Source organism: Apis dorsata, unplaced genomic scaffold (genome assembly GCF_000469605.1).
Source record: "Apis dorsata unplaced genomic scaffold, Apis dorsata 1.3 scaffold_665, whole genome shotgun sequence".
NCBI lineage: Eukaryota > Metazoa > Arthropoda > Insecta > Hymenoptera > Apidae > Apis > Apis dorsata.
Genome location: NW_006263851.1, coordinates 8,982 through 19,475, shown reverse-complemented (window position 1 = coordinate 19,475; position 10,494 = coordinate 8,982). Strand labels below are relative to the sequence as shown.

The 10,494-nt window shown below is 34.4% G+C and overlaps 1 protein-coding gene across 5 annotated transcripts in view; it reads left to right on the top strand.

Moving 5' to 3' along the window:
- Positions 1–3,302: 3,302 nt before the first annotated feature.
- Positions 3,303–10,494, top strand: part of LOC116186410 — a 13,978-nt gene continuing 6,786 nt past the window's right edge. Inside the window, exon 1 of one of the 5 annotated variants that reach the window (XM_031513542.1) lies at positions 3,303–3,680. The gene's annotated coding sequence lies outside the window, so the exon portion shown is untranslated. Of the gene's footprint in view, positions 3,681–9,428; positions 9,482–10,494 lie in introns of those variants that run through there. The other 4 variants (XM_031513545.1, XM_031513543.1, XM_031513544.1 and 1 more) reach the window with 4 other exon arrangements.

Below are 10,494 nucleotides of genomic sequence, written 5' to 3'. Positions count from 1 at the left end.
AAAAAAAAAAAAAAAAAAAAAAAAAAAAAACGAGAGAGTAATTTAAAGTATACGGCGTAATATCTATGGTAAATGGCTTATCCAAGGTATGCGCGGTGAAGGAACAAGGAGGTGTCGTCGTTGAATGGAATTCGGAAGGAAGATGGCTTTGTTCGAACAGCTAGAGCAATTTTCCCTATTTACAGATTCCCGATGCTTCAAATATTCAGGCTCGATTGATTCCTTGAGCCGTTGCTATTTCATTCTTGAACATACCGGTGTTTCGATCCTCTACCCTCCTCCTTTTTTTTCTTCTCTTTTATCCCGCCAGATCTTTGTTCCGTTAAGCGATTTTATCGATTACACGTCACGCGTAACGTTTTAAACGATTGTTTCCCGATATCGATAGAATTTTGTTATTTTAACCAACTTCTCACTGTATGATACCATCAATCGCGAGAGATTTCTTTTTATTTGTAAATATATATAGAAACTATTATTTTGGAAATGGAAACAATTTTGGAACTATTTTGAAGAATTATTTTGAATTATAATGTGTGTATATACATATAAAATATAATTCTGTATACTTATATAGATAGTTTTTTTAGTTTAATTATAATAAATATATATATATATACATAGAAACTATTATTGTGGAAATATATATATATATATATATACAAATATACATAGAAATTATTATTGTGGAAATAGAAAGAAAAAAAATGTATCGCCCGAACTTGATGAATTTTTATTTCTCCTCCTAAGTAAGTTGGTTTATGTACGTACATTGTACGGATATTCGTGGGCGTTAACTCTCGCTGCGCCGCGCAATTTAGCGTTTCAACAACGGTATAATCGCGTTAAAAGTCGAGGACGAACTCGGGACGAGGCGGTAATCGGCCGTTCTATCCGATAACGAGTTCCGTCCAACTTTGCGACTGCGTAGACAGCCAAGAAATAGAATGAACGAGTGGCTACGAACCTACGGGGAAGAAGGAACGAAAACCTTAAGAGAATTCTTAATTAAAAGTCTAATTTTAATCTGATATTCGTAGTTCAATTCACGTTATCTTATTTATCAAATGATTCTTTCCGATGCAAGACGAGCGAGATAAATCTACGAACAACGTATCGTTCAGACCATCCATAAAATGTGAATATAGAAATTCGAGCAAGTAGAATCAGAGAATTTTCTGTCTAAAACTGAATGACTCTAACGATTTTAACTTGTACTCTAATGTAAACTGTATGTCGTTGCTGAATTCTATTTTACTTCTAATTCGATCTAATCTAAAACTGTCGCGGCCAATCGTTATTTTTGTGAAAATAAAAAAAAAAAACTTAAAAGGAGATCAAATGGACCAATAGTCGCGTTCGAGAGCAGTGATAGGGAAAATTTAATAGTTGAAGTTACTTTATCGTTCAAAACATAATAATAATTGTAGTAGTTGAAGTAATTTTATTCGAAATTTTTTATTTTTTCAACTTAGAGTTAATGTCCAATTCTGCAGAATCGCGTGAAGATCAAGATTAAAGTTAAAAAAGTAATTGATTAAAAATTTCGAATAAAATTATTTCAAGTAATCACTTATTAAAATGCTCGAATAATCATTTATTCGTTTGACAGTATAATTATTCGCGAATATTATTATATTTTGAATAATAAGTTATCGAAGTAATTTTGACTATTAAATTTTTCACATCACTAGTCAACAACTTTACGCTCGCTTGTGAAGTGAATAGCTATTGCTGTTATATCTCTGTTAAATCGAGGATCTGGAAAGCGAAAATATTCGAGCTATTGAAAATAAAATCTTACCAAGCTTCGCACAGGCTTTGGACCTGTCCTCGATGCTTTCTTTATTATTAATCACTGAGAAAATTTTATTCTTACGGATAATTGAATCAATATTTCACGAAGTTCAAGTTATGATTAACGTAATACAAATATAATCTAAACTTTATAATCTAGAATCTTTTCCCCACAAAAAACACTTATATCGTCGAATTCTTTTTCTTTTCATACACAAAAATGAAACGGGAGCGATTTATAAATCATGCTTTATAAATCGATTTTAATAATTAAAATTATTCGATTTTTCTTAATGAAAAGATATAAACGCTTCTTTCGAGGAAAGAAAATTCCACAAAAGAGGGTCCCTCTACGTTGTAAATAAGAGAAAGGGATCCTTTCCAGTAGAAACGCCTCTCCTCTCGTCAAGAGATGTTTGTCCATGGATTCGAGCACGAGTTGAACCGGAATCAGGGAAACAATCGCACGGTTCCATGTAACGTAACACGTGCCGGGTGCACTCTCACTGAAATCTGTTTCCCCTCTTATTTCCTCCCTGCCTTCTCCTTTTCTTTCGATTGTCCCAGAGGCGGAAACGTGAGGACAGAGCAGAACACATTCTACCTTCTCTCCTCTGTACTTGGAAGGGAAGAGGTAATTCCTTGAGAGCAAACATCAGTATCATCCAATCACTTCTTCGGATCCAATCATTTTCAGTAAATGTAACCGAATTTGCTTATTATTTGAAAAGTAATTTCGTTTTTTTTCATGGCAATGAAACACCAAGTCGTTTCACGCGATCATGAATAGTCGAATTCGACAAATTCAATCTCAACATTTTTCTCGAGTTGTTCGTTAGTTTGTTTTGATCGGTTTATTTTGTCTTTATCAGCTTCGACTGGTCTTTTCAGAATGGCGCATCTTTAACGTCGAAATTGTCGGAATGAAATTTTGAAAACTACTTTTTGACACTGGTGTACAGTTAATGCACCTTTTCCACGATTTCGCATAACTTTTTTTCTGCTTGAATAGCATTCTCACCTCTTAGGTAATAAAAAATGCTCCTTTTGATTTCACATCTTTATTATCACGCACGAAAAATACAACCGCACAGAATCGAACGAATTTTTCTTATAAATAAATCATGAATGCCAACTCTCAAAATATGAGATAACAACACGGTTTAGAACGAAGTTGGTTGGATAAACGTTCGACTAGTGATGCTCCTTTGAAGAAACGAAATTACTTTCCGAACAACACGGTTTAGAACGAAGTTGATTGGATAAACGTTCAACTAGTAATACTCGTGTGAAGAAACGAAATTATTTTCCGAACACCATGGCCTAGAACGAAGTTAGCTGAATAAACGTTCGACTAGCGACACTCGTGTGAAGAAACGAAATTATTTTCCGAACATCACGGTTTAGAACGAAGTTGGCTGGATAAAGTTCGACTAGCGACACTCGTGTGAAGAAACGAAATTACTTTCAGAATAACATTAAACAACGTAAAGGATAAAAGTGTAACGGTTTTAGCGCGATAATTAACATCGTTAACAACGTTTATAGGTGGCAGTTTCACATTTTTGACAGTTCACATTTTTGTGGAAATAGATACAGATATTAATGTCACGCGTTTTAAACGCGAAATAGAAGAACGAAAACGAAATTGTCACTGAACGCGTTTTATATAGCTCTTTTTTTATATTTACTGCCGATTGTTTCTATCGTTCTTCGCGCACTGTTCGGTTAATCGTGTTAAGCAATCGTGGAAAAAAACGTGGAGACAGAGGTATATACACGCAGCATAGAACAGTGGAAAATTGGAGGTGTATGTCCGGCGGATAGAGAGGATCGAATTTTGAGAAAATTTCGAGAGCAATAATATGGAAATAAACTAGTATGTAAGTAACTAGAATAAAGTGTTCGGTTTTTTATTTTAATAATTTAATCGCGTTTATATTTCGAAATTTTTAATAAAATCTCTATAAACGAGGAAAACGAGGAGAAATTGTAATAATTTTGTTGTTTCGTAATAATAATTTAAAACTTTCATCATGTGACGTGATGATGCGCGATTTGTTAGATTAAACGAGCTATTTAGCATAATGATGGCAGGTGTTAATGTATAATCGATAACGGGGAACGAGTCGCAAGATATTCAATATCGAAAGATATTAATCAATTGACCGGGATAGTGCTTAATTTGCTGTATCGATAAGGGATATCTTCTTGTTAATAATTTCAATAATTAAAATTTCTAGCCGTATTCCAATCCGTAATCGTTTATAACATATAACGATTCTTTATCATGTGAGAATTATTACAGCAAAATTTATCATTCGACATATTAATAAATAATAATCCATACTGCATTAATTGATCATAATTTTCATCTAACTGAACGTTTTGCAAGGATGTGAATAGATATATGGCACGTGTGTGTGTGTGTATGCATGCAATTGTATTTAAATAATTTGTAACATTTTGATTGAACGTGTAATCGATTATTTGTTTTTTTTTTATATATATTATATCTTACAATTTAATTAAAACGGATTGATTAACGTTACTTTTTACAATACTTTTAACTTTTAATTTCCATTATTTTTTAATTTTTAATATTTTCAAAATATTTATTTTTAAATAAATTTTTAAATAAAAATTAATTTTCAATTTTCTTCGTCATTTTTTTTTTAATTAAATATTGTATTTTCAAAATATTTATTTAAATTTATTTAAAAATGTTGGTAAATTTTTTATTAAATATACGTACAACGTTGAGAGAGAGAGAGAGAGAGAGAGAGAGAGATTAATGAAAGCATGTATAATGGTTTGCACTTACACGGAATACAAATGCTATTAGATAAGTCGTTACGTTGTTAGTTTGACAGAATGACGCTTCAACACTTTCAACCGCATGAATGACAAATGACATTCGCGCGTTTTAGATCGTGTTAACTGTTGTTAATCAAGCTGCAAGCTTTCTAAAATATTTCACCTATTAATCACTATTATGAATGGTGGCAATTTAATCAATGTTTATAACGATATAAAAATACGTAATGGGAAACATTGTTGTTATTAAAGATGATCGACCACTTTTCCCTCGAAAATGATTAATAATCATCGTTCTTGTTTTCTGATGTTATAAAATATTATATCGGAGGAGGGGGAATTTGAATCGATACAAAAATCGATCGAGCGAGTTTAAATTTGGATAATAATAATAATAATAATAATAATCTCACGGGATGGAATACGAACGGAAAGTACAGTAAATATCGAGAATCATAAAAACCCTTGAAATTCTCTTGGCGAAACTTTGAAACTTTTAAAAACTCTCGAATATAGCGGACATTTCGAAAGTCTTATAACTTTTGATAGCCCAGAAANATATATATATATATATTTATATTTCAAATAATAAAACGAGGAAAATACAAGAATAAGTATGCATCTATTGCTGCTAATAGGATTAATTCATTTTCCCATAAACATTGCTTTGAATCGAATCAACCTAATTATGCCATTATATATTCCACATATGGTATTATAATTCTATTTATATGATAATATCGAGTTTATCGGATTACGTTTTAATTCGTACGTTTTGGTTCAAGGATTTTAGAAGATTATACATAGAAAAGCATTTCGACGACATTCCTATTTTTTAAATTAAAAAAAATTAAAAATCTCGATGACATGAAATGAGAAGAGAGAGAAAGAGGATCGAGAGTAACGAAGCGAGAAAGAGTGACGGTTACGGAGGATATTTCGTAAAAACGAAGTGAGAAGAAAAGAAAAAGTTGTGTGCGAGAGGGAGGGGGGGGGAGGTGGAGGGGTAGAGGCGGTCGAATGTCGGGAGAGAAAAACAGAAATGGAAGAAGTGCGACAGGTAGGCGGGGTTCCCGCAGGAACAATTCGAGATGTAAATCAATGGCTGATAAGGGTGGCTCTGTCCCACGGGGAAAGAGAAGGTCGCCTTCGTTGGATCCCGCTCAAGTAGAAAGGAGGATAGAGATCCTGAAATCAGAGAGTATAGTACCAGGGAAAGGTGGGTCTTCGTTCCGCGGAAATGCCTCGTTCAAGAATTATTTATTTGCCGAGTTTCAACGAAAATTTTCGTCCTTAAGTGGGTTCTGCGTTTTCTACCTCAATCTTCCATCTTGCTCCTTCCGCAGCCTTCTAATCCTCCCATTTTCTGCCCCTGTCTTAAAGTTGCACTACAAAGGAGGCCCGTGCCATGACTAGGATGTACGGTAAATTTGCGTGTTGGCTCAACTCGATGAAATTGCTTCGTAAGAAAAGAAAAAAAAGAGAGAGAAAAAAAATATAAATCCGTGTAGCAAGAGGAAATCTGAATTTTATCGCGTTAGAAAATTTGATACGCAATTATTTTTATTTTCGTCAACTCGTTTTGCTGCTAAAAGAAGAATTCTCGTCTAAGCGATTATAGAAATTTAGGCTAGAAACGTTTTGCTCACAGTCGGTAAAGTTGCGCGACGAATTGGTTTGTAGCTTATTTCGATCGTAAGTCGAGCACAGTTAGATTCATCTTTTCGAGTGATAAATTTCACATGAAAGGTACCCTTGGATAATCGATATCCGATACTAACGATGCTTCTGTCTGGCCAATCGGCCTAGAGTCACATGATATGTATGTCATGCTACAATAGCTCGAATTGAACGATTTATTGTACAGGCCTACAAACAGCTTTGCATGCGTGACGCGTAGGTAGACATCGACAAATGTCTCGATCGGTAAAAAGATGAAAAAAAAAATAAAATAAAATTATCAATCATGCCTCTTTTTTCTCGCAGGCAGATCATATTATTTTCTTTTTTTTCGATAAAAATGACTCTGTACAAATTGAACGCTTAGATTAGGTTAACGATATATCAAGAGAAACGAGTAAAATATTTCTAGAAGTATTATTTAACATTATGTATTATAAACATCATGGATCACTTTGTTAAAAACTATCTGAATAAATGATATTGTTTTTGGTCGATGAAAACTCCATTTAAAAAAGATGCAAATAACTTGTTCTTTAAAGAGTGAACAATAACCGAGGATGAAATGGTCGAGCAACTCGTGTTTCGAGCAGAGACACACTCTCGGACTACGGAATTTCACACGGCAGTTAACGGATGGTAGATAGTAAGAGCGACGTGTCGCTCAGATAAAACGCAAAACATTGGGGCTGACACGCAATTAGTAGCAGCGCCGACTGCAAATCGTCGTGGCGCTGTACCGCGAGATTTACCGTTCGCTCATCCCTTCTCCCTCTCCTCTTATTTTTATCTTCTTTCCTACTCTAATTTTCTTTGCATCTTTCAAACGCACGCAACTTCGTTCGAATGCGTTTAATTTCTTTTAAAGCGAATCTTTCTCCGCCATCTTTATACTCGTTTCGCATTGAACATAAGAACAAAGGCACGTTCGTATTTCAGTTTAACTTTTTATGTAATTCCTCGTAGCTTGGAAGCTGCATAGTCGTAGATCCATATTTTTAAAACTTGCATCCAATTCTTGTTTTTTTTTTTTTCTTATTATATATACACGTAAAGTGGATCACTATAAGATATATATCGTTCTGTTTAAACGTGAATATCGATTCGAAGTGGTTGACAGATCGTTTCTAAGTTGAACGATAATTAATCACACGTTTGGACGCGTGCTACGTTATTTGATTAATTAGACCGCTAATCTCGCTGTTTACCAGTGCAAAGGGCATAGATATTATTCATTTCGACATATCCTAGTATTGTTCTTAATAGCGAGTCTAAGTAGCATTATATTTTTAGCGAACTAAAGTATTTATATATCGTATTCTGCGTGTCTTTTTTTGAACTGAATTGAAATTTTTTACAAATTAAACTTTTCACTAATTAAATTATGTTCGGAATTGGGATTCGTTATTAATTTCGAATAATCGATGCGGGGAACGCGAATTGCTTTCGATATTATTTAAGAAACGAGACGTTTCTTGACAAAGAATTTGCATTGTTATTACCATCACCATCTGTCATTTATTCTTTCTTTATCGATTCTTCGTTCGGATATCTCGGATATTGCACGAAATAAATCACCACAAATTATTAATTATTCAAAATAATACCCATTGGGGGGAGGGGGAGGAAGCAAAATAAATGCCAATCATTGACCAATGGAGGGGATGATAAATGAAATAAATCATCTCACTTACTCCATCAACGATTGATATAATCATATATGATTTTAACGGATAATTATTTATCTTAAAAGGGCGAGCAATTCGTATCGGGACATTTTCCTCGAATTACAGAATTACGTACAGGCCACGCGTTCGAATTGAATTGAAACGGGTAAATTGATTTTTCTAACCACTTTATAGGGATTTTAAGTTGGAGCATCCGTTCCATGGTAGACCAAGTGGAACGAAGGAGAAAATGGATTTTTTTTTTTTTTTTTTACGATGGAAAGATAAAATAATGGGCCGGTGGATTTGAATGGAGCAACAGCGCATTATCATAGTTTAATTTTCTGTCCTTTCAACCGAGGTACCATCCCATTTTTCATAAAAAGGGGAGCGCAACGGGATAAAGTTTTCGAAGCAATTCTTGTTCTATACGCGCGGGAGGGAAGATTTCTCTCTCGATGCAAATGGTAGTTCTAGGGATTCGTAGAGCGGCCGTAAGGTAAGGGATATCAACGATACGCTTGAAAATTTTCCTCCCTCCCTTGCTTTATTCACTGGTTGGAAAATCAAATCTCGAATTTATTTTATATCCACGGTTCATTTCATCGCACGTCGAACGGGATCAATATTGTTGTGCACAATTCATTCGCGCGATAAAGCAACAGGGGAATAATAAGAAATCTTCTATCTTTTTTTAATGTATCGTGGCAAACATATGAAATGGAATTACAAGGATGTAGGTGGCGTACGAAGAAAGGAAAGACGAGTGGATCGGGCAAAGGAATTTCAGGTGTATCGGACTCGGGTCACGCGCGATCAATGAAAATTTTATCGCGAAAACTCTCTCTCTCTCTCTCTCTCTCTCTCTCTCTCTCTCTCTCTCTCTCTCTCTCTCTCTCTCTCTCTCTCTCTCGTTTTTCTTCTTTTCTTCTTCTTCTTTTTTTTTTCTTTTTTTCTTTCTTTTCGACTTTCTTCTTTCTTCGAATTTTTTTATTGCGTCATCAACGGTTGCCGCCGTTTTCGATTTACATTTCCAATTATTTCCAACAGCGGTTACGATTATTATAATCTAATTTTATTTCCTCCATATATATATTTGTTTTTTTTTAAATTTAACGTTTTCGAAAATACTTATACACGCGAAGGAAAAGATTTAAACAATAAGGTAAAACACGTTTTTATCTTACCACGTGACTCACGGAACGGAATATTTACATTTAAAAATATACGGAAGGAGCGGAAGATAAAATTATCGAATTCGACGTACGAAATGAGTTTTACGAGTTTGCCTTACCGATAATAATGTTCGTGAATGCACTACGGATCGGTTTTCGTACAAGTACGGTTGATTTTCACTATTTTTTTTTTTTTTTTTTGGATCAGTTTCAGCAATTTTTTTTTTCATATTTTATTATAGAGATGAAAAGGGACAGGGATATACCATAAAACGAAGAAATCATCGGTGAAATCGCTTTTCTTCGATCGGCTTCGAAGGAGAAATTGAGAAATTGATCGATCGGGTAAGCGGATAATTCCTTTACCTCGCGGTTCGCTTTCTTTTTTTTTTTCTTCTTCTTCTTCTTTTCTTTCTTTCGAAAGTAAGAAAATACAGAAGGAAAAATTACCACCTCGAAGTGGCTATTTTAAATATCAAGGAACGCTTTGATGAAACTTCTCTTCCCTCTTCTTTCGATTCCTCCTAGCGTTTAAGGGTACAAAAGTAATTCGCAATGAACCGCGAGAAAAATTCTGTAATCGATCTACCTTCTTCTATGCTTTTCGACGGAAAAGCTTCGTACACCGCGGAAATCTAAATATTCTAATAAATAAATAATTAATAATTCTAATAAAAATAAATAATTCTGATAAATAATAAATATCTCGAAATCGGTGAGATGTAACGATGCTGGTAGAACACGTTCCTTAGGACACGTTAACACGCGTGTTATTATCACTTTTGTTATTACCACGCATAAATTTGAATACAAATAAATAAATGTTCGATTCATAATTTCGTTCATAAATCATCGAATAAATCTCGAACGAATTGCGTCTAGCATGTGAACACGACACCTACACGACGAGACTAATTCTGTCATCTTCGATCTAATTCTCTTCATCCGCGACATGCATATATATATATATATATATATATATAATATTCCACGATCTATCTAATTTCAGAAAAAGAAATATTCGCGTGCAACACGAATAATTGGTTTCTCCCGTGGAGAGTTGCCAGGACCGTTCAAGGAGGTAATAAATAATAATGTTCCAGCGAGTCGTGAAGCACGGATCAATATATTCATATCTCTCTCGAAATCAATGTCGTAAACGGGCGAATAGACGAATTCTTTGCCGGCAATCCGTCAAAACCTTCGCTTCGATGCACTTGCTCGTATCGACGCGTCGTATATATCCCATCACCCATCGGTATCGCTCAACCTCGTGGGAGCTAAATCGAGACACGCTCTGAAAAAGGAAAAAGAAAAAAAAGGGGAGAGGAAAAAAGAGGAAAAAAAAAAAAATATTC